Source organism: Haematobia irritans, chromosome 3 (genome assembly GCF_050003625.1).
Source record: "Haematobia irritans isolate KBUSLIRL chromosome 3, ASM5000362v1, whole genome shotgun sequence".
Lineage (NCBI taxonomy): Eukaryota > Metazoa > Arthropoda > Insecta > Diptera > Muscidae > Haematobia > Haematobia irritans.
Window position 1 is genome coordinate 6,177,912 of NC_134399.1, and position 26,698 is coordinate 6,204,609.

Here is a 26,698-nt window from a genome sequence, read left to right on the forward strand (position 1 = left end):
ACTCATACGACTACTATTCATAACCCACCTAGGCAATTAAAGCCATTATAAATATATGAAGCTATAAAATCTATCACCCTATGCCCCTCTAAGGTTCATTTTATTTTATGTTCAGATTTATTGGAATTTTATGCAACCAAAGCACGTATTTCTATAAATCACATTTTATTCGAATTATTTGAAATATATCATATAGTCATTTATTTTTTTCTTTAAACAAATAAATATATCCAGACATTTAAGATGTAAGGACACCGCCTAAGGTTATTAAACCTCAAAAACTGATTTAGTTGTTTTTCAAAGATTCATTTCATTTAAATGCCTTTGGTAATCGAATGAAATTTTGCAGAATAAAAGTGAAAACAATTGAAAACTCTAAACAAAACATAAGTCTAGACGTAATTTTAATTATTGTTTTGTGTTAATATTTAATATTATTTATACGCACCATAGATATCTTATTAAAATTTTTTGATTTACCCAAAAATAAATGAACAAATATTCTATATGCTAAGGAATCGTAATAATTTGGAATAATGTTCTCGTAAATGAAGAAATTTGTGATATGAATTTTGAAATGTTAATTAAAAAGTATTTTTCAAATAAAATCATGAATTTCGATGTAATATGAATTATTGTTTTGTGTTAATAATTAATATTACTTATACGCACTCTATTTATAATATATGCATCTGTATTAAAAAAAATTAATTTATGACTATACTCCAAAATAAATGAAGACATATTCTATAAATTCCAAGAAAACACAAAACATTTAATTTTTAATATATGAGAAAATTGTCCAAGACGCTGGGATTGAAAGATTCTATATGCCAATGACAAAATTTTGCCTACTACATTCAGACTGAAAGTAGTGGCAGTAGAGCGGATTTAAATTGACAAAATTTTCTATAGAAATAAAATTATGCCAAAATTTTCTATAGAAATAAAATATTGAAAAAACTTTCATATAGAAATAAAATTGTAAAAAATTCTATTGAAATAAAATGTAGGCAAAATTTTCTATAGAAATAAAATGTTGGGAAATTTTTTTATAGATATAAAATTTCGACAAAATTTTTTGTAGAAATAAAATTTTGACAAAATTTTCTATAGAAATAAAATTATGCCAAAATTTTCTATAGAAATAAAATATTGAAAAAACTTTCATATAGAAATAAAATTGTAAAAAATTCTATTGAAATAAAATGTTGGCAAAATTTTCTATAGAAATAAAATGTTGGGAAATTTTTTTATAGATATAAAATTTCGACAAAATTTTTTGTAGAAATAAAATTTTGACAAAATTTTCTATAGAAATAAAATTTTGGCATAATTTTTTATACCCTCCACCATAGCACTGTGGGGCCAATGACAGGTCTTTGAGGCAAAAAGTCAATTTTTTAAGTCAACTATTTAAAAATAATAATAACGGAATTTTACATAAAACACATTGAAACACCCAAATATCAAATATTAAAATCAGGTAACACCTCATGATGACATGCCGAGCAGTCAAAGTTGCCATATTTTGTTTTGCTACATTTTCTGATATTCAACAATAAACAAACAACAAAGTCATTTTGGCCGTCAAGCAAAAAATTTTAAAATTATAAAAATTTTGTAAAATGGAATACACTTGTAAAGGTATGTAAAGCAACATGTGATTAAATTAAGAAAAAAAAATTGATTTGATGAATAGTTTTTTGTGTCACATGTGCTGTCTATTTTGTGTAGTTTTTGTTGTCGTCCATATGTTCTGTGGAGTAGAACTTTCTTTATCCGAGCGTATCCGTGAAAAAATTTATGTGTGGAGAAAGGTAATAATGTGTACTAAAGGGTGATTTGTTAAGAGCTTGATAACTTTTTAAAAAAAAAAAACGCATAAAATTTGCAAAATCTCATCGGTTCTTTATTTGAAACGTTAGATTGGTCCATGACATTTACTTTTTGAAGATAATTTCATTTAAATGTTGACCGCGGCTGCGTCTTAGGTGGTCCATTCGGAAAGTCCAATTTTGGGCAACTTTTTCGAGCATTTCGGCCGGAATAGCCCGAATTTCTTCGGAAATGTTGTCTTCCAAAGCTGGAATAGTTGCTGGCTTATTTCTGTAGACTTTAGACTTGACGTAGCCCCACAAAAAATAGTCTAAAGGCATCAAATCGCATGATCTTGGTGGCCAACTTACCGGTCCATTTCTTGAGATGAATTGTTCTCCGAAGTTTTCCCTCAAAATGGCCATAGAATCGCGAGCTGTGTGGCATGTAGCGCCATCTTGTTGAAACCACATGTCAACCAAGTTCAGTTCTTCCATTTTTGGCAACAAAAAGTTTGTTAGCATCGAACGATAGCGATCGCCATTCACCGTAACGTTGCGTCCAACAGCATCTTTGAAAAAATACGGTCCAATGATTCCACCAGCGTACAAACCACACCAAACAGTGCATTTTTCGGGATGCATGGGCAGTTCTTGAACGGCTTCTGGTTGCTCTTCACTCCAAATGCGGCAATTTTGCTTATTTACGTAACCATTCAACCAGAAATGAGCCTCATCGCTGAACAAAATTTGTCGATAAACACATTTCGAACCGAACACTGATTTTGGTAATAAAATTCAATGATTTGCAAGCGTTGCTCGTTAGTAAGTCTATTCATGATGAAATGTCAAAGCATACTGAGCATCTTTCTCTTTGACACCATGTCTGAAATCCCACGTGATCTGTCAAATACTAATGCATGAAAATCCTAACCTCAAAAGAATCACCCTTTATTAGGTTTTGGAAAAATTAGCTGCTCCAATCTGCACCATTTTATAAAAATCTATTTTCAGATAACGTAAAACTTAAAAATTTGGATATATTTAACTTTTGGTTGGAAAATGATAGCAAACCCATTAATGTTACCAACTGGATTTCCGCGAAATTCAACAGACGTGTCTATGAAAACTCTATGACGACAGTGAAAAAACAAATTAATAATTTTGAACGTACTTACGGAAACAAAGGGTACTCAGTCGTGTCCGATATGTGGTGGAAATCCAAAACAGTTTTTGTCAATAAAAAATTTAAGCTCATCGGTGTTTCAGCCCAAATCGAATGCATTAAAATGTGATATAAGCCCATTACACGCCTGGATTCGATGTTTTGAATTTGTCCTTAATCTTTCATATAGACTTAATATTAAAAAATGGCAAATTCGGAGTGCTGAGGAGAAAGTCCTTATGCTAAAGAGAAAGCGCGAAATTCAAGAACAATTTTGGCAAAAAATGGGCCTTCATGTCCACAAGCCGAAAAGCAATAGGAGCGGGTGCACGAATGTCGGTAATGCGGCACGAAAATCATTTTTTAATCCGGAATTACTTTCTTCTATAACCAACTTTAATATCGAACTTTTAAAACATTTACATACAATTCTTATCACAATTAACTCTGAATTTGAAATAAGTGCCGACCACTTGCAACAATTTTGCTATAAAACTGCAGAGATATATTTTAAACATTACGAGTGGTACCCAATGTCAGCGACTTTGCATAAAATTTTAGCACATTCTTTCCAAATATTGCAAGCGTCAATCGTACCTCTCGGATGTGGTGGTGAAAATGCATCTGAGGCGAGAAATAAATTTTACAAAAAGGACCGCATTGAGCATGCACGAAAGGATTCTAGGGAGCATAATATAATGGATATTTTTAACAGGGCCCTGGATTCTTCAGACCCGTTATTATCAAGTATATATCTGAAAAATCGTCTTTCAAAAAAGAGAAGTTTGCAGCTTCCAAGAGATGTTATTTCTCTTTTAAAAATTCCGGATATGCCTGAGTATCAACTGCCAAGTACGTCAAGTGCAGCTATAAATAAAGATGTTTCAGATTCTGAAGATTACGAAGAGGATCCATTTCATTTTAATTTTGAATTAGAAGTTGATGAAACAGAAAATTTTCAAGTAAGAATTTTGTACAAAAGCCAATTATTTTGTATATACGAGTATTAACAAAATTCTCTATTTTTAGATTGATTAAATTTTGAATATTGTATCCAAACACCCAGTATGTTTTAAACACTCACACCAAGAAATTGATTCATTTTAAAAGTAATTTTTTGAAATGTATTAATATAAATTAGTTTGCAATTTACCCTCATTTTCATAAAGCTCCGTTAGTGTTCCGTTAACTAACCAACTTTTAAACCGTATTATAGACGCAGCTGTAATCTTGCCTTTATATTCCATAGGCCAGTTAGGAACTTAACTGACGAAAAATGTTCAGTTAAAGTTAACCGGAGAGAAGATATTTGCAATTTACTTTCTGTTAACTGGCAGTTAAAGCCTAACGGAGCTACATGAAAATGGCCGTTAGAGCTAGTTGATAAATAAATGTTATCACCCACAGAATGATGCAATTACACTGTTCTGCAAAAATCATCTTTTGAGCCCTTCTTTAGACCAAACTAGCAGATCCTTATGTAAAATGATCTCCTGAATCCGAATTTACTTCCCGTTTTGCCCTATCACATCTAGTTTTCGAGATATCTTCTTTATTTATGAAAAATGTCAGAAAAAATTTGTTTCAGGGATATCTCGAAAACTAGGCATGATGGGACAAAATGGGCAGTCATTCTGTTTCAGGAGATCCTTTTACATAAGGATCAGCTGATTTCGTCTAAAACAGGATTTCATTTCAGAGCAGTGCTATCGCTAAATTTCAAGAATTATTTTCCAGGGGTCTCCACCTGGAGAAGCACTTTAATACCAGTACTGGAAATGGGCGTGGCACTGCCCGAATGTCTTAATTTTTTTACTGAAGTCTTAAGAATACATTATAATCATCTGTACGACATTTTAAAGGTCTAGCTGTTTCCTGTGATTTATTGCCTCAAAAACTGACCATTGGCCCCATAGTGCATAGGATGGGGGTATATTAACATTGTCATTCCGTTTGTAACACATCGAAATATTGATCTAAGTCCCCATAAAGTGTATATATTCTGGGTCGTGGTGAAATTCTGAGTCGATCTGAGCATGTCCGTCCGTCCGTCTGTTGAAATCACGCTAACTTCCGAACGAAATAAGCTATCGACTTGAAACTTGGCACAAGTAAATAGTTGTTATTGATGTAGGTCGGATGGTATTGCAAATGGGCCATATCGGTCCACTTTTACGTATAGCCCCCATATAAACGGACCCCCAAATTTGGATTGCGAGGCCTCTAAGAGAAGCAAGTTTCATCCGATCCGGCTGAAATTTGGTACATGGTGTTAGTAAATGGTCTCTAACAACCATGCAAAAATTGGTCCACATCGGTCCATAATTATATATAGCCCCCATATAAACCGATCACCAGATTTGACCTCCGGAGCCTCTTGGAAGACCAAAATTCATCTGATTCAGTTGAAATTTGGTACGTGATGTTAATATATAGCCTCAAACACCCATGCAAAAATTGGTCGATATCGGTCCATTATTATATATAGGCCCATATAAACCGATCCCCAGATTTGACCTCCGGGGCACCTTGGAAGAGCAAAATTTTTCCCATTCGGTTAAAATTTGGTGCGTGATGTTTGTATATGGTATCCAACAACCATGCAGGAATTGGTTCCTATCAGTCCATAATTATGTATAGCTCACATATAAACCGATCGCCAGATTTGACCTCCGGCGCCTTTTGGAGAAGCAAAATTCATCCGATCTGGTTGAAATTTGGTATGTGGTGGTAGTATATGATATTTAACAACCATGGCAAAAGTGGTCCATATCAGTCCATAATCATTTATAGCCCCCATATAAACCGATCCCGAGATTTGGTTTTGGAGCCTCTTGGAGGAACAAATTTCATCCGAGTGAGTTGAAATTTGTGGATGACACTCTTTCGTAGAAGTTTCTACGCAATCCATGGTGGAGGGTACATAAGATTCGGCTTGGCCGAACTTACGGTCGTATATACTAGTTTTAAATCTATTAAATTATTACAAACATAAACAAAATTGCTCTTACTTTTATAAAATCTGCAAATTTCTGCTACTATATTTTCCTTTATTTTTCTTAAGAGACGAATTTAAATCAAAGTTAATGACAAAGGTGGATGACACACTCATACACTACAATTTGCTAGCGATAAAATGGTCTCGAGTATTTTTCAGTATGGATTTCCGGTTATTTTTGTCCTTAGGCCAACAACATCACCATCACCATCATTTAAATATAGAACGGGCATAAGTGAATAACACGAAACTTTAGGTTTTTGTTTGAATGTTAGACGTTCACAAAGGCGAGTGAAGCCTAGATGCGTGTTTTCCACTGTAAACAGGCGAGTCTAGAGAGTAGCATGTACGACAAAGTTCTACGCGCCAAAGATCCAGGGAATGACAATCAACCACACTTTCTAGTTCAGTTTGGTATTTCACGTTATTTGATTTTCTATTTCGTTTTTGCTAGCAACCCAGTCTAGTAGTTTGAATGAAAACAAAATGACACATTTCCAGAGACACCACACAATACATGGCCCGGAGTGCTAACTACTTTTGAAATGATTGTAGCACGAACACGGAACACGTTTTTCAGTATTTTCTATTTTCTGTTTTTTTTTTTTTGTTCTTTCACTTCTGTTCTATAGCCTACCGCAGGACAATGATGACGCGCACTGAATAAGGCTAAGTAATCACTTTTGATTGAATTGAAATGACGTTGCTGTTATGATTTTTATTTTTATGCCTCCGCCTGTATTTAGGTTACTAATGCCCACTGTGTTAGTGGTCACTTTTACTCAGATGGTTTAGTTTTATAAAGAAGCGCACGGATGTAGTAGTGTATGCGTATGAGTGTGTTGGTGTATTTCCGTTTGTGGCTGACAGAAAGCCAATATTTACTGTTATTTTAACCTATATTTTAGTCATCAGCCATGCACAATGACCAGCAATCACTGTGTTATGAGCACCAACTACCAACACAGAAACTAATGCACAGCAGCAGCAGCAGCACCAACAACAACACCACAAAAGCCAAAGCTTATAGGTTCGATGCACCTTACTACTACGTACGAGAAGTTTTCTTCAAATAACCGACAAACGATAAGAATGCTTCGCAAATAATCCTTTCACTTGGGATTTACATAAATTCACCCATACTTCTAACCAACACTCTCTCGCACATACTTCTCACACACACTCACATTGGGATTCTATTAAACCACATTTGATTTTCTAGCCTTTTATAGTTTCTCATATTTTTTTGTGTATAGATTTTGGATTTTTTTTTGTTTTGTTTCATCCAAAACTATGTCTGTTTGTATTTTAAATATGGATTTTTAATTACGGCCGCGTTTTTTTTGTTTGTATTATCTAGCGTTTTTCGGAGAGATAGTACTGTTCTATACTGTAGATGAATTCCAACTGGTTGACAAATGAAAGCTTTAGCGAATTCATATGCTGGTCCTTACTCCATGGTGTGTTGTATGAGAGGAGCTTTGGAGTGCTCGCACATGGATATAGATAGGTGTGAAGAACCCTCCAAGGAAATATGGGAAAGCTTTTTTCGGTTTTTGTTGGCTATTGGCACATTCAACAAATGAGCAACCAATATTTGGTTAATATGCCCTGATGTTGCACAATGAATACAAATGAATAATGAGAAACATATTCGAAGAGAGAGAGAGAGAGAGGGAGAGTGAGCGTAACTAAAAAAGATATAACTTTTCAATTGTTATATGAATTGAAACATTATTTCTCTCGTGTCATCATCGTATTCTCGTATGAAATATAAAAGAATAGACAAATATTTTAAAATATTCAAAAAACAAACATTCTCTTTATCTCTGACGTATAAGTAATTTCAATTAATATTATTACTTATACGATACCAGGTATATACAAGTTATTGATATAATAATACTCATACGACCTGCCTCACTAACGTATGGAGAATTTTTAATCATTTTTAAAATTAAAATCCGCCACCCTAAAAATAAAGTCAAACATTTAAAATTAAAATCCGACACACGAAAAATAAAATCAAAAATTATGAATAAAAAAATATTCGAAAATAAGCTTTTCTATCTCTTTCTCTCTAACGTATAAGTAATTTTAATTAATATTATTACTTATACGACACCAGGTATATACAAGTTATTGATATAATAATACTCATACGACCTGCCTCACCAACATTTGGAGAAGTTAAAATCACCTTTAAAAATAAAAATGGTAACCGTAAAAATATTTTTAAGTAAAATTAAACAAAAAAATATTTGCATCTCTTTCTCTCTGACGTATAAATAATTTTAAATAACATTATTACCTATACGATACCATGTATATAGAAGATATTGATATGATAATACTCATAAATCCAAAATATAAAACCGAAAATTAAAAATAACAAATATATACGACCGTAAGTTCGGCCAGGCCAAATCTTATGTACCCTCCACCATGGATCGCGTAGAAACTTCTACGAAAGACTGTCATCCACAATCGAATTACTTGGGTTGTGGTAATACTTACCGATGCCAAGGTATCATAACTCTTCTTGACATCGTCTTATAAATTTTAAGTTAGTTCATACGTGGTATATATTAGACAAAACAAGTATAGAAATATATACGACCGTAAATTCGGCCAGGCCAAATCTTATGTACCCTCCACCATGGATCGCGTAGAAATTTCTACGAAAGACTGTCATCCACAATCGAATTACTTGGGTTGTGGTAATACTTACCGATGCCAAGGTATCATAGCTCTTCTTGACATCGTCTTATAAATTTTAAGTTAGTTCATACGTGGTATATATTAGACAAAACAAGTATAGAAATATATACGATCGTAAGTTCGGCCAGGCCAAATCTTATATACCCTCCACCATGGATCGCGTAGAAACTTCTACGAAAGACTGTCATCCACAATCAAATTACTTGGGTTGTGGTAATTCTTACCGATGCTAAGTTATAATAATTCTTCTTGACATCGTCTTCTAAATTTTAAGTTAGTTCATACGTGGTATATATTAGACAAAACAAGTATATACGGCCGTAAGTTGGGCCTGGCCGAAGCTTATGTACCCCCCACCATGGATTGCGTACTGAAGACTGTCATCCACAATCGAATTACTTGGGTTGCGGTAACACTTGCCGATGGCAAGGTATCTTAAAACTTCCTTACACCGTCTTCTAAATTGCAAGGTAGTCGATACGTGGTATATATTAAACTAAAAAAGGTCGACTAAATGCGTATATAATTAAGTTTGACAAAATTTTTTATAGAAATAAAATTTTGACAAACGTTTCTATAGAAATAAAATTTTGACAAAATAAAATTTTGACAACATTTTCTATAGAAGTAAAATTTGGACAAAATTTTCTATAGAAATAAAATTTTGACAAAATTTTCTATAGAAATAAAATTTTGAAAAAATATTTTATAGAAATAAAATATTGACAGAATTTTCTATAGAAATACAATTTTGACAAAATTTTCTATAGAAATGAAATTTTGACAAAATTTTCTATAGAAATAAAATTTTGACAAAATTTTCTATAGAAATAAAATTTTGGTAGATTATTTTTGGCTCGAGTGGCAACCATGATTATGAACTGAACTGATATGGACCAATTTTTGTGTGATTTGGGATCGGCTATATATTACTATAGACCGTTATGGACCAATTTTGGCATGGTTATTAGCGGCCATATACTAACACCACGTTCCAAATTTCAGCCGAATCGGATGAAATTTGCTTCTCCAAGAGGCTCCGGAGATCAAATCTGGGGAACGGTTTATACACACAAAAAAAAAATTTCACGAAAATTTTTCCAATTAAAATTTTAATTGAGTTTTAAAAAATATTCAATTAAAAATCTAATTGATTCAACAAATTTTTTTATTAAAACAAAAATCAATCACAAAAATAATAGTATCAGTTAATTTTTTAATTGGATCAATTAACTTTTTAATTGACCTTCAATTAATTTTTTAATTGATACTATCATTTCTGTGATTGAAGACATTTCAATTAAAAATTAATTGGATAAATTAATTTCGTGATTGAATCAGAAAAAAAATTTGTGTGTATGGGGGCTATATATAATTATGGACCGATGTGGACCAATTTTTGCATAGTTGTTAGAGACCATATAGCTACACCATGTATCAAATTTCAGCCGGATCGGATGGAATTTGCTTCTCTTAGAGGCTCCGCAAGCCAAATCTGGGGATCGGTTTATATGGTGGCTATATATAATTATGGACCGATTTAGACCAATTTTTGCATGGTTGTTAGAGACCACATACTAACACCACGTACCAAATTTCAACCGGATAAGATGAAGTTTGCTTCTACAAGAGGCTCGGGAGGTCAAATCTGGGGATCGATTTATATGGGGGCTATACATTAGGGACCAATATGGACCAATTTTTGCATGGTTGTTAGAGACCATATACTAAGACCACTTAACAAATTTCAACCGGATCGGATGAATTTTGCTCGTCCAAGAGGCTCCGCAAGCCAAATCTGGGGTCCGGTTTATATGGGGGCTATACGTAAAAGTGGTCCGTTATGGCCCATTAGCAATACCTACATCAATAACAAGTACTTGTGCCAAGTTTCAATTTGATAGCTTGTTTCGTTCGGAAGTTTGCGTGATTTCAACAGACGGACGAACGGACATGCTTAAATCGACTCAAAATTTCTCCACGACCCAGAATATATATATTTTATGGGGTCTTAGAGCAATATTTCGATGTTTTACAAACGGAATGACAAAGTTAATATACCCCCCATCCTATGGTGGAGGGTATAAAAATAACATCAAATTATTTCTGAATATTATTATTATCAAAATTCAATTTTATCTTTAAAGGAAATTTTTATGTAAGAATATTGAAATAATAATTCTCATACAGCCTGGTCCACTAACGTTTGGAAAATTTTGTAACATACTTAAATATAAAAAGCAAAGCCGAAATTTAAAACTTAAAAAAAATAATAATATATTCGAAAAGAAGAATTTCCATCTTCTTCTCTCTGGAATATTAGTAGTTGCATTTAATATTATCACTTATACGAGCCCTGGTATTTAGAAGACATTTTAATAATAATAGTCATACGATCTACCTCACTAATATTTAAATAAGTTTTCATCACCCTTAAAAATAAAAAAGGCAATCGGAAAAAAGATTTTTAATCATCATTAATTTTAATTTAAAAACGAATACCGGAAATTGGAGACAAATATTAAAACAAAAATTTATTTTAAAATATTCAAAAAGGTGTTTTTCCATCTCTTTCTCTCTGACATATAAGTAATTTCTATTAACATTATTACTTATACGAACCCAGGTATATAAACTACATTAAAATAATAATACTCATACGACCTGCTTCACTACAGTTTTAGTGAGTTTAGTTTGGAAAAGTTTTAATCATCCATAAAAATAAAACCCGAAAGAGTCATGGGTTCAATACGACCAGTTTCGCCCAAATAACAAAGAGAGTGCAGCGGTGGATTATCCTCTGTCAGTAATGCTGGTGACATTTCTTTAGGTTTCAAATCATCACCGCACTGTGGAACGCATTGGACTTGGTATAAAAAGGAGGTCCCTTATGATTGAGCTAAACATAAAATCGAGCAACACTCATTGCTAAGAGAGAAGTACACGACTGTGGTATCACTGAATAGACTAAATGAGCCTGAAATATCAGGCTGCCACTATACCCAACCTAATCTAAGATTTAAATGGCCTAGAAGTTTTTTTTTTTTTTTTAATTTTGTTCTTAAATTTAAATCTTATCAAAATTGTATTTATTTAGCTCCCAGGGGAAGTTCTAATTGACCTACTGTGGTACCACAATGGACTGATCCTAAATAATGGGCTGTCACTATACCTAACCTAACCTATCCCAGGGGCTGTCTAATACGAGGCCGTATATTTTTAGCGTATGGTAAAATCATTGTACAATAGTCATTCCAAATGATCGGGAGTGTAATTTTCTGCACGAAATTTGTATAGGAATAAGTTGTCCGCCCAATTGGTGCACCATTTGCTCACGGACAACAAGCGAAACAAGATTATTCCAGAGCCGAGTATGACGACATATGAAAACACTTTCTGGGTGTTTCTGTAACCGAAACGTGTACGGTAACACACTGGAGACAAGGGAACAATCGAATCAGTGAAGACAATAGTGAATTGAAGAAAAAAACTCCCTACTTGGGGAAGATACAAAAATGATTTAAATGATGAAATGACCATGATAACAAAACTAATTGGACGGGGAACTCCTGGTTATCCGCCATATTGTTGGAAATTATAACGATTTTCATCGCCCCCACGATTTTAATTACACTCACGATGCTTGTGATTTACGAAAATGTTGGTAAATCATAACTAAGGAGAAATGCTGTGACTCATACTTTTCCCTTTCGTGAGTAAAAATTCCCTCAAGAGCAACTTGGACGATTTCTTGCATATTTTATATATGGGAGCCACCGTGGTGTAATGGTGAGCATGCCCGCCTTGCAACCACAAGGCCGTGGGTTCGATTCCTGCTTCGACCGAACACCAAAAAGTTTTTCAGCAGTGGATTATCCCACCTCAGTAATGCTGGTGACATTTCTGAGGGTCTCAAAACTTCTCTAAGTGGTTTCACTGCAATGTGGAACGCCGTTCGGACTCGGCTATAAAAATGAGGTCCCTTGTCATTGAGCTTAACATGGAATCGGGCAGCACTCTGTGATAAGAGAGAAGTTCATCAATGTTGTATCACAATGGACTGAATAGTCTAATTGCTGCCACCTAACCTAAAGGGTGATACGGTCAAAATTTGGTCAAGGGAAAACGCGTGTAAATCGGTGAAATCGTTTATTTAAAAAATCAAATTAAATTTCTTTTTCAAGTTCAATTAGTATAAAATTCAGGAAAAATATTCAGTTAGGCTTTCGCTTTTCCAAATGCGAATTGCCGGGCCTCACGCTTGATACCTGCCATCAGATTTTGTACAGCCACCTTGTCCACCTTCTTCGCCGCAGAAAGCCAGTTTGCCTTGAACTGCTGCTCGTCCTTAGCAGTCTTTTTGGTCTTCTTTAGGTTCCGCTTGACAATAGCCCAGTATTTCTCAATTGGGCGGAGCTCTGGCGTGTTGGGAGGGTTCTTGTCCTTGGGAACCACCTGCACGTTGTTGGCGGCGTACCACTCCATGGTCTTTTTACCGTAATGGTAAGATGCCAAATCCGGCCAAAACAGTACGGAACAACCGTGTTTCTTCAGGAAAGGCAGCAGACGTTTATTCAAACACTCTTTCACGTAAATTTCTTGGTTGACAGTCCCGGAAGCTATGAAAATGCTGCTTTTCAAGCCACAGGTACAGATGGCTTGCCAAACCAGATATTTCTTTGCGAAAATATCTGCTACCTTTCCCCTTCCTTTTGCCGTATAAAACTCCTGTCCCGGAAGCTGCTTGTAGTCGGCTTTCACGTAGGTTTCGTCATCCATTACCACGCAGTCAAACTTCGTCAGCATCGTCGTGTACATCCTCCGGGATCGCGCTTTGCCCATCGTATTTTGTTTATCATCGCGATTTGGAGTCACTACCTTCTTGTAAGTCGATAGTCCGGCTCGTTTTTTGGCTCGATGCACGGTTGTAGACGATACACCCAGCTTATTTGCGGCATCTCGGAGAGAGAGGTTAGGGTTTCGCTTGAAACTACCGGCAACTCTCTTTGTCGTCTCAGCGGCTTCCAGTTTTCGATTTCCCTCGATCCAGACTTCCTGGCTGTTGACAAACGTTCCCCAAACACTTTAATTACATTTGTAACGGTTGATTTGGCAACTTTTAGCGATTTTGCCAGCTTTGCGTGCGTGTAGCTCGGATTTTCGCGATGCGCGAGCAAAATTTTGATACGCTGCTCTTCTTGCTTGGACGGCATTTTGACAACTGAAGAGTGAATTCCAAAATCAAAATAGGAGCAACATTCTACACACACACACACCTTCAAAATGAGGGGTATTCAGGTTTTTTAAATGCAAAATTGAAAGAAATACGTCAAGTTTATATTGACCAAATTTTGACCGTATCACCCTTTAACCTAACCATATATGGGTTTACTATATGATAATAATTAAATGGACTTACCTTTTTAGCAAAACAATTCAGTATATATCAAATATTACACCCATCAATTCATTCATTACTTCAATAAAGCATTTTGAGACAAATATAAATCTGAAAGTATAAAAAATTTTAAGGGTTTAATATTAAGAGGAATTTTTTTTATCATTCTATATCAATAGAGTGCAGGTATGCCAACTAAAATTATTTAATTCTACAGAAATCCAATAACAATTTTAAGCTATGTTAAAAAACTCAATATTTGTAGGAAACTAGCCTTTTCGAATTATTAAGCAATAAAAAATTGCCCCAATTTCCTAAGTTCTACTTGGCAACCCTACTAAATTTTTGCCTTGTTTATAGCCATTTGTATAAAAAGCTTTTGGTCCTTTCCTAATGGAGAGCTTCTCTACTCTTATTCGAAATAACATCGTCTCTCTCGCTCTCTCTCTCCCTTTCTCTCTGCTATTCTCATTAATAGTTATACACAAAAACTTAATACTCTCATTTTGGTATACTCTCTGCGGACGAGTCTCTTCTAACTTTGCCTTCGAAAATGAAATGGAAATTAATTCATGGACTATATTAAAAGAATGCTTGGTAAAATGTATGCACTTACGGAGTATCATATACCACTTTCGTGGGAAGTTATGAGGGCTATAATAGAAAACCATTGTGGGAGTAGTTCAAGTAAAAGCTATGGGGTAAAATGACAACACTAAATAAAGCTAATGACCTATATGGGTTAAGTTTCTAAAGTTTTCTTATCTCGTATAGGTAGAAGTGTTTTCAACAAGTTACTTTGGAATGTTTTTCCCCATGGTAATGGCTTATATTTTCGCCTACTTTTTTGTTATAGTATTCCTCAAGAATTTCAGCTTAAAAGTTGAAACATTTTGTTTGGCTAAATTTCAATTCCTTTAATTCTTTGCTTTATTAAATGTTACTTGAAGCTTGAAAAAAGTCAAGTTGAAAATAATAAAAAGCCCATTTTCTTTGTTTCCCATGACGGCATTGAACTCTCAGTAATTCGTTGAATTTTCCGTGCCCTCTTAATGCCTAAAGATTTTGAATGGCCCATGGCAGTAGCTATTCCATGTGTTTGCCTTCCATGCTTTCTGGCAACATAAACATCATGATCTAATAAACTTCAATAACAGCCTCATAATAATTGTAATTTTATTTTTTTATTATAATTTTTTTCTTTCGTTTTTTGATTCATTATTATTCTTACATTCTGCTTGTTTATGCCGTTCTGCTTCTGAGCAATGGCTTTGTAAAACGTTTAAATGTTTAAGAAAAACAACAACAATAACAGAAAATAAAAAACAACAACAACAAGCAATCATTCATATCCACATGACAAGAGGAAATACACAAGCAGCAGACACATTCACATGAACACTCATACGTTAATAAGTAAACAAAAAAAAAAACATCTCAACACACATACATAGGCATCCTAGCATTTGTATTAACCGAGAGTTACAAACAAACAGTTTATTGTTTTCGACAGTAACGTCAAAATTCAATGCATGGTCTGTTTGTCTGTGCTTCCTTCCTTTTCTTGGGCAAGCTAAGTAAGAGCGTGTCAGTGTGTGTGTGTGGTGTGTAAGCTTAAACCAAAACCAAAAAAAGAAGAGAGGAAGAGAATATCACACTCTCCACTCTTGGCGCTCGCCACACACGCACACACACTACACTTTCCAACTAGCGTAGAAAAATGGTTTGCTTTACGGAGAGTATGTATCTCTGTGTGTGAGAGCTTGTATATCGAACATTCATTCATTCTCACACCCCAAGTGTTAGTGCGTGTGGTGGTAGTCTTTATAATGGATGCTAACATCATAATAATAACGAACGAACAATGAAGCATATTTTAGGGCTTTTAACGAAAGCATTTATTTGCATATAAGTGCTTATAATGATAATGTACATATTTCATCTTACCCATAGTGGTTGAGATGGATAGATAGATGGACGAACAGACAGACGGACGAATATTCAACACGACTATATGGTCAGTAAGACGTAAAGTTTGTATGTTGTCTTAGTCTCACTGATTGGATATCTTTTAGTGTTTTTGATGATGTTATGATGGTCCTAAAACTTTCAACATTTCATTATATCTTTTAATATATTTGGCTTTTATTTTACGGTAGGATCTAAATTGAACAGTGGTATTAAGATTCAAAAGCAAAATGAAATACATAAGTGACGAAGATATTGTTTATTTATGAAATATTAAAAAAATATATAAGAGTAGATTGATGTTAGCTGAGCATCTAGCTTCGTGCCATGTGTGAGGAAACCATATTGCAATAATTATCAGACAATGATTAACAAATAGGCCCTAGGATTGTCTTATAGGCAGAAAAGACAGAGTCGTTTGAAAAAACGAATATTTTTTTTTTGTGGACATGTTTTAGGAGAAATAATCGGTCAAGGAAGAGATTTAAGTATTTTCACAAAAGTTTAATTATAATTCAGAAAGAAAAACTACTTTATTGTCAGAGCTACTTCTCTAAACAGATACAAGGAATTTGAATTAAAGTTGGTAACTATGAGCAATAGCTAAAGTAAATGCCAAAAATGTTGGTTTAGTTACCAAAAATAGCCCTATTTTGAAACAAGGAACAGTTCTAAACCTCAAGAGGGATAATACTAAAAATGTAATAACATATTTGTCTATGGGAACTACCATGGTGCAACGGTTAGCATGTCCGCCTTGCATATAAAGGGTTGTGGTTCAATCCCAAATTAAAAATCAAATATACGCTTTAGAGTTAGTTGGTGAAGCATATAACGGCTACTCCAATCCAACCCGACCCAAATGATATAGGGCCACAAATGTTGGGCTATGAATAATGAATATTAATATAGGTCTATGAATAATGAACATGACCCCCTACAAAATGTAACTGAAACATGAAAATCGACCCAAAACTAAAATTAGGGCTCATTTTCGATTTAAAAGAAATGAACCCTAACTAATGAAAATAAATCGTAATAAAGGGTGATACGGTCAAAATTTGGTCAATATAAACTTGACGTATTTCTTTCAATTTTGCATTTAAAAAACCTGAACACCCCTCATCTTGAAGGTGTGTATGTGTAGAATGTTGCTCCTATTTTGATTTTGGAATTCACTCTTCAATTGTCAAAATGCCGTCCAAGCAAGAGGAGCAGCGTATCAAAATGTTGCTCGCGAATCGCGAAAATCCGAGCTACTCGCACGCAAAGCTGGCAAAATCGCTAAAAGTTGCCAAATCAACCGTTACAAATGTAATTAAAGTGTTTGGGGAACATTTGTCGACAGCCAGGAAGTCTGGATCGGGGGGAAATCGTAAACCGGAAGCCGCTGAGACGACAAAGAGAGTTGCCGGTAGTTTCAAGCGACACCCTAACCTCTCTCTCCGAGATGCCGCAAATAAGCTAGGTGTATCGTCTACAATAGCGCATCGAGCCAAAAAACGAGTCGGACTATCGACTTACAAGAAGTTAGTGACTCCAAATCGCGATGATAAACAAAATATGACGGCCAAAGCGCGATCCCGGAGGCTGTACACGACGATGCTGACGAAGTTTGACTGCGTGGTAATGGATGACGAAACCTGCGTGAAAGCCGACTACAAGCAGCTTCCGGGACAGGAGTTTTATACGGCAAAAGGAAGGGGAAAGGTAGCAGATATTTTCAAGCACATAAAACTGTCAAAGTTCGCAAAGAAATATCTGGTTTGGCAAGCCATCTGTACCTGTGGCTTGAAAAGCAGCATTTTCATAGCTTCCGGGACTGTCAACCAAGAAATTTACGTGAAAGAGTGTTTGAATAAACGTCTGCTGCCTTTCCTGAAGAAACACGGTTGTTCCGTACTGTTTTGGCCGAATTTGGCATCTTACCATTACGGTAAAAAGGCCATGGAGTGGTACGCCGCCAACAACGTGCAGGTGGTTCCCAAGGACAAGAACCCTCCCAACACGCCATATAAATATTCCTGAGTACGAATTTCTTTCGACTCTGTCCATAGGAGAAGGCCTTAAAACCCCTGCCAAAAGCTGACCACTTAACCACCAATGCTATTCAGAACAAAAACAAAGTGTGTATACTTGTCACCTTTGTCAAATTCCATAATGCGAAAATAGGCCCCACTTATTTTAAATTTGAATTCTTCATATTGGGGCTTACTTTCATAAGACAACCCGGGTCAAAAAATAAAATTAAATTAGTGGCCAAAACAACAAGAAAATTTGGTGTTGTTGTTTTCAACATAATTTTTTGGGGTCCTACTTACTGTTGCCATTCGTGCCAAAAATAATCTACCAAAATGTGAAGAAAAATTTACTAAAAATCTAACAAGCTTTAAAACTCAAAATTTTATTTCAATTTTCTCAAAATTTTGAGTTCTATAGTAAATTTTGTCAAAATTTTATTTTTATAGAAAATTATGTGAAAATTTTATTTCTATAGAAAATTTTGTCAAAATTTTATTTCTATCGAATATTATGTCAAAATTTTATTTCTATTTCAAAATATTATGTTACAATTTTATTTCTATAGAAAATTTTGTCAAAATTTCATTTCTTTAGAAAATCTTGTCAAAATTTTATTTCTATAGAAAATTATGTCAAAATTTTATTTCTATAGAAAATTATGTCAAAATTTTATTTCTATAGAAAATTATGTCCAAATTTTATTTCTATAGAAAATTATGTCAAAATTATATTTCTATAGAAAATTATGTCAACATTTTATTTCCTTACAAAATTTTGTCAGAATTTTATTTCTATAGAAAATTATGTCAAAATTTTATTTCTATAGAAAATTTTGTCAAAATTTTATTTCCTTACAAAATTTTGTCAGAATTTTATTTCTATAGAAAATTTTGCCAAAATTTTATTTCTATAGAAAATTTTGCCAAAATTTTATTTTTGTAGAAAATTTTGCCAAAATTTTATTTCTGTAGAAAATTTTGCCAAAATTTTATTTCTTTTGAAAATTTTGTCAAAATTTTATTTCTTTTGAAAATTTTGTCAAAGTTTTTTTTACTATAATTTTGTCAAAATTTTATTTCTTTTGAAAATGTTGTCAAAATTTTATTTCTATAGAAAATTGTGTCAAAATTTTATTTCTATAGAAAATTTTGTCAAAATTTTATTTTTTTAGAAAATTTTGTCAAAATTTTATTTCTATAGAAAATTATGTCAAAATTTTATTTCTATAGAAAATTATGTCAAAATTTTATTTCTTTTGAAAATTTTGTCAAAATTTTATTTTTTTGCTATAATTTTGTCAAAATTTTATTTCTTTTGAAAATTTTGTCAAAATATTATTTCTATAGAATATTATGTCAAAATTTTATTTCTATAGAAAATTATGTCAAAATTTTATTTCTATAGAAAATTTTGTCAAAATTTTATTTCTTTAGAAAATTTTGTCAGAATTTTATTTCTATAGAAAATTATGTCAAAATTTTATATCTATGGAAAATTTTGTTAAAATTTTATTTCTATAGAAAATTTTGTCAAAATTTTATTTCTTTTGAAAATTTTGTCAAAATTTTATTTCTATAGAACGTTATGTTAAAATTTTATTTCTATAGAAAATTTTGTCAAAATTTTATTTCTATAGAAAATTTTGTCAAAACTTTATTTCTATAGAAAATTATGTCAAAATTTTATTTCTATAGAAAATTATGTCAAAATTTTATTTCTATAGAAAATTTTGCCAAAATTTTAGTTCTATAAAAAATTTTGCCAAAATTTTATTTTTATAGAAAATTTTGTCAAAATTTTATTTCTATAGAAAATTTTGTCAAAATTTTATTTCTATAGCAAATTTTGTCAAAATTTTATTTCTATACAATATTATGTTAAAATTTTATTTCTATAGAACATTATGTCAAAATTTTATTTCTATAGAAAATTGTGTCAAAATGTTATTTCTATAGAAAATTTTGTCAAAATTTTTTTTCTATAGAAAAATTTGTCAAAATTTTTTTTCTATAGAAAATTTTGTCAAATTTTTATTTCTATAGAAAATTTTGTCAAAATTTTATTTCTTTTGAAAATTTTGTCAAAATTTTATTTCTTTAGAAAATTTTGTCAAAATTTTATTTCTATGGAAAATTTTGTTAAAATTTTATTTCTATGGAAAATTTTGTTAAAATTTTATTTCTATAGAAAATTTGGTCAAAATTTTATTTCTACAGTAAATGTTGTCAAAATTAGTTTTCGATATAAAATTTTGTCAAAACTTTATTTCTATAGAAAATTTTGTCAAAATTTTATTTCTATGGAAAATTTTGTTAAAATTTTAATTCTATAGAAATTTTGTCAAAATTTTATTTCTATTGAAAAGTTGATCACAATTGTATTTTATTTTGAGGCTAATTTTCATGGAACCCATATCCATAACGCCAGGGCGTTAGTAGTAATGACTTCCAGGATATCGCGATCCACAAAGTGGTATCTTCTGATTCTGTTTTCATTTAATATGGAAGTGAATTATTTCTTAGTGGAGAGTCCAAACAGAGTCCCACGCCACTTACAAGACTGAAATACTTAGAAATTCCTCCAGAATTCACCCATCTAGTAATACCGACCAAATTCTTTTTGTTGGTATTATGAGATTGGTGAAATGAGGCGATTATACGGAACTTGTAGGAAACCAGGATAACCCCATAAGGATATGCAGAAACGACCATCCAAATGATTTTGATATTAAAACAAAAAATTTTAAATTTTATTCCTCAATACCACTGTGCCACGAAACCATGGCTACCATATAGCCTAAGAAAAAAAGGCAAAAATTCCCTAGACCTTCTGTAAAGGGCAGCGGGAAATCGCCGTAGGAGTTTTTCGAGGGAGTCAAAGCTAAGAAACAAAATAGCATTTTGAGTTGTTAGGTGACAGGATGATAAAGTTTCTTATGCCCACGGGGAATTTCTAGTCGAAAGAAGCCCGAGACAATACAATATAACACAGAGCGAAACATGGTATAAAAACAGCATGTTCAACAATAACAACAACACTCATTTCAATGAATTTAGGTTTTGTTGATGTTATTGTTGTTGTTGTTGTTTCCTTAGGTTATAGATTACATGCTTCTTAGAGCCTGGAAAATTTTCCTACACTGATTAGTATGCCATACACGCTAAAAAACTAAACACTGAAACACAGACACACACATACATGTACACAAAATTTCATTACCTTCATTCTCCTTGATTTTCAATCCTAAATTGGAAAGGATGTTGAGTTGTATATATCTTTGTAAGGATAACAAATTAGTCTAAGTTTCCTGTTTCTTAGCTCCGCGATAATACCACGGAAACAATTGCCACATGCAATCTGTTCGAAAGCCTTTTTGTGGGCCAAGCAAAAACAACAAAAAAGAACAAGCCAAGACCAAGAATTCTAGTGACACTGGGAAATCTAAAGAACATGGTCAATTTATTACTAAACAATTTATCACAGACCAAACAAAAGCGCAACAACAAATTGACAAGGATCTACAAGATGGGAGTAGAAAAACATTTTAAATTCCCTTGATGCGGTCTTTGATGATGACAGTGTTGACAACAGTCCATTTGTCATTTCTCTTGCCTGTTTAAAGGGCTGTCTACCGCCCTCCTTCCCTTGCCATGGATAAAGACATATGCCTTTAGGCTAATCTCATGAAACGGTCACCAAGTTAAATCCTGTAATTCTCACAAAGATATTGTTGCTCACAAACAGCTGACAGCAATGGCTACCGAAACTTGAATGACATTGAAATCGTTCTCCTCAGTTACCCTTCTTATTTTTGGGCTGAAAATTAGTTTTACTTTCTTTGTATCCTTTTCAAAAAAAAAAAATATATAAATAAATAAATTGAAATAAAATTGAGTTATATGCAAACTTAATCATCGATTAGGAGAATTTTATGGAAATTGACACCTAAACTTTCCAAATAGATTGGACAAAAATAAAAATGAATTTATGGAATGAATGCAAAGTTTTTATTTAAAAGAAAAATACGATACAATCTGAGTATAAGTGAGGAATAGCAGAGGTTGAAAAGTTGGTAAAAAAACAAAGGTTGAAAAAATGCCAAAGGAAGCAAAATTAGAAAGGTGAAAGGGGTGAAAATAAAAGTGAAAGACGGACATAAAAAAACATGGTGACTATATAAACTAAATGGTAATCGATATTGTCTTAGATAGGTTAGGTTAGGTGGCAGCCCGATGTATCAGGCTCAATTAGACTATTCAGTGCATTGTGATACCACATTGGTGAACTTCTCTCTTATCACTGAGTGCTGCCCGATTCCATGTTAAGCTCAATGACAAGGCACCTCCTTTTTATAGCCGAGTCCAAACGGCGCGCCGTTCCACATTGCAGTGAAACCACTTAGAGAAGCTTTGAAACCCTCAGAAATATCACCAGCATTACTGAGGTGGGATAATCCACCGCTGAAAAACTTTTCGGTATTCGGTCGAAGCAGGAATCGAACCCACGACCTTGTGTATGCAAGGGGGGCATGCTAACCATTGCACCACGGTGGCTCCCGTGGTGCAGTCTATCTTACTGTCATTGCATCTATTGTCTTAGATGCAATGACAGCAAGATAGACTGATGATTTTGAAAATTTTATTTCTATAGAAATTTTTCTCAAAATTTTATTTTTATAGAAAATTTTGTCATAATTTTATTTATATAGAAAATGTCAAAAAATTCTTTTTATACTTTAAAAATTTTCTCAAAATTTTATTTCTATAGAAAATTCCGTCAAAATTTTATTTCTATAGAAAATTTTTTCAACACTTTATTTCTAAAGAAAATTTTGTCAAAAATTTATTTCTATAGAAAATTTGATCAATATTTTATTTCTATAGAAAATTTGGTCAAAATTTTATTTCTACAGAAAATTTTGTCAAAAGTGTATTTCTATAGAAAATTTTGGCTTAATTTTATTTCTATAAAAAATTTTGTCAAAATTTTATTTTATATTCTTTAAAAATTTTCTCAAAATCTTATTTCTATAGAAAATTTTCTCAAAATTTTATTTCTATCGCAATTTTATCAAAATTTTATTTCTATATAAAATTTTCTCAAAATTTTATTTCCATAGAAAATTTCTCAAAATTTTATTTCTAAAAAAAATTTTGTAAAAAAATTATTGCTAAAGAAAATTTTGTCAAAAATTTATTTCCATGGAGAATTATGTCAAAATTTTATTTCTATGGGAATTTTTGTAAAAATTTTATTTCTATAGAAAATTTTGATAAAATTTATTTCTATAGAAAATTTTGATTTGTATACAAAATTTTGTCAAAATTTTATTTCCATGGAGAATTATGTCAAAATTGTATTTCTATGGGAATTTTTATAAAAATTTTATTTCTATAGAAAATTTTGTCACAATTTTAATTTCTATAGAACATTTTGTCAAAATTTTGATTTCTATAGAAAATTTTGTAAGATTTTTGATTTCTATAGAAAATTTTGCAAAAATTTTATTTCTATAAAAAATTTACCAAAAAGTTATTTCTATAAAAAAATTTATTAAAATTTTATTTCTACAGAAAATTTTCTCAAAACTTTATTTCTATAAAAAATGTTGTCAAAATTTTATTTCTATAGAAAATTTTGTCAAAATGTTGATTTCTATAGAACATTTCTTCAAAATTTTGATATTTATAGAAATTTTTTGTGAAAATTTTATTTCTAAGAAAAATTTGTCAAAATTTTTTTATATAGAAAATTTTGTCAAAATTTTATTTCTAAGAAAAATTTTCTCAAAATGTTGATTTCTATAGAATTTTTTTTTTTTCAAAATTTTATTTCTATAGAAAATTTTGTCAAAATTGTATTTCTATGGAAAATTGAGTCAAAATTTTATTTCTAAGAAAGATTTTCTCAAAATTTTGATTTCTTTAGAATTTTTTGTTTGTCAAAATTTTGATTTCTATAGAAAATTTTGTCTATTTCTATGGAAATTTTCGCAACATTTTATTTCTATATAAAATTTCCTCAAAATTTTAATTCTATAGAAAATTTTATCAAAATTTTATTCTATAGAAAATTTTGTCAAAATTTTGGTTTCTATAGAAAATTTTCGCAAAACTTTATTTCTATAGAAAATTTTCTCAAAATTTAATTTCTATAGAAAATGCTGCTAAATATTTTATTTCTTTGGAAAATTTTGTCAAAATTTTATTTCTATAGAAAATTTTGTCAAAATTTTATTTCTATAGAAAATTTTGTCAAAATTTTATTTCTATAGAAAATTTTATCAAAATTTTATTCTATAGAAAATTTTGTCAAAATTTTGGTTTCTATAGAAAATTTTCGCAAAATTTTATTTCTACAGAAAAATTTGTCAGTATTCTATTTCTATGGAAATTTTCGCAAAATTTTATTGCTATAGAAAATTTTATCAACATTTTATTTCTATAGAAAAATGTTGTCAAAATTGTATTTCTATATAAAATGTTCGCAAAATTTTATTTATATAGAAAATGTTGTCAAAATGTTATTTCTATAGAAAATTTTTGTGAAAATTTTATTTCTGTAGAAAATTTTGTCAAAATTTTGATTTCTATAGAAAATGTTGTCAAAATTTTATTTCTATAGAAAATTTTATTTCTATAGAAAAATTTGTCAATGTTCTATTTCTATGGAAATTTTCACAAAATTTTATTGCTATAGAAAATTTTATTTCTATAGAAAATTTTGTCAAAATTTTGGTTTCTATAGAAAATTTTCTCACAATTTTATTTCTATAGAAAATTTTGTCAAAATTTTATTTCTATAGAAAAATGTTGTCAAAATTTTATTTCTATATAAAATTTTATTTCTATAGAAAAATTTGTCAATATTCTATTTCTATGGAAATTTTCACAAAATTTTATTGCTATAGAAAATTTTATTTCTATAGAAAATTTTCTCACAATTTTATTTCTATAGAAAATTTTGTCAAAATTTTATTTCTATAGAAAAATTTTGCCAAAATTTTATTTCTATAGAAAATTTTATTTCTACAGAAAAATTTGTCAATATTCTATTTCTATGGAAATTTTCACAAAATTTTATTGCTATAGAAAATTTTATTTCTATAGAAAATTTGGCAAAATTTTGGTTCCTATAGAAAATTTTCTCACAATTTTATTTCTATAGAAAATTTTGTCAAAATTTTATTTCTATAGAAAAATTTTGTCAAAATTTTATTTCTATAGAAAATTTTATTTCTATAGAAAAATTTGTCAATATTCTATTTCTATGGAAAATTTCACAAAATTTTATTGCTATAGAAAATTTTATTTCTATAGAAAATGTTGTCAAAATTTTGGTTTCTATAGAAAATTTTCTCACAATTTTATTTCTATAGAAAATTGTGTCAAAATTTTATTTCTAAAGAAAATTTTATTTCTATAGAAAAATTTGTCATTATTCTATTTCTATGGAAATTTTCACAAAATTTTATTGCTATAGAAAATTTTATTTCTGTAGAAAATTTTGTCAAAAGTTTATTTCTATAGAAAATTTTCTCACATTTTATTTCTATAGAAAATTTTGTCAAAATTTTATTTCTATAGAAAATTTTCGTAAAATTTTATTTCTATAGAAAATTTTGTCAAAATTTTATTTCTATAAAAATGTTGCTCAAAATTTTATTTCTATAGAAACTTTTTAATTACGAAAGACAGCTTTTATGCAACTTTTTTTGTGATTCCCTGCAGTAATAGTGATTTTAAATAGATCAGTAATTTAAATGGAGGATATTTTTGCTTGGCATATGTTCACTTAGATTTTCATTATACCCTGATTTTATGATGGTTTAAAGTATAAAAATTGTAGGTTACTTATTCGGTTAAATTTTTTTCAAAAAATATGTACTCCTTTTTCGTGGCCTAGTTATTAATGCCTTCGCCTCACTGAGCTGAATAGTGATGAGCTGACTTAACCATGTTTTAACCCATCTGTCAATTGTTGGTAATACAAATGTCAATAAAATTGCTGGAAATGTACAATGGAATATGTTAACAATTTTTATATCCCCAGAAAGACGGACACACGAACCGACAGACAGACAGAAAATTTATTTGCAGATATCAATGAATGCCTACGGATGACTGACATGAAAATGTTAATACAAAAGCCTAAATGATAGGCTGGTTGGAAGGGGAACTAAAGGATGCCTGGAATATTCATGATGACGATGATGATGTTGGGTATAATGTTGATGCGGGTTAAAGGTTCGCTTGAATAAATAAATCTGGTAAATTTAAATGACAAATCAATAACATTTGCATGTCCTTGGTGAATCTGATATTCTTGATATTTTTTTGCTTCTTCGCCCTTTGGCCACTCCCTTTTTTATGCTCAATGCTATAGCTATGGGGAAAAAACCATTGAGACATGGGTATTATAATTCAAAGGTCATAATTTTTTTCCGAGAGTCATCATTTTTCTTTCATTTGCCCTCTATGCTAACGGCTAATCAGGGTGGATATGACAATATCCCCTGGAGGAAGATACAAAGACATGAATGTCTGTCTGTCGGTCTGTCTAACTGTCTGCAAAGGCCATAGATTAAAAAGAGAACAAATCTTGTTTTC

The 26,698-nt window shown here is 31.4% G+C and overlaps 1 protein-coding gene across 1 annotated transcript in view; it reads right to left on the bottom strand.

Moving 5' to 3' along the window:
- Pde9 (phosphodiesterase 9) overlaps positions 1-26,698 on the bottom strand; it is a 369,167-nt gene that overhangs the window by 272,650 nt on the left and 69,819 nt on the right. The window contains exon 4 of the mRNA XM_075299122.1: positions 14,121-14,210. The gene's annotated coding sequence lies outside the window, so the exon portion shown is untranslated. The remainder of the gene's footprint in view (positions 1-14,120; positions 14,211-26,698) is intronic.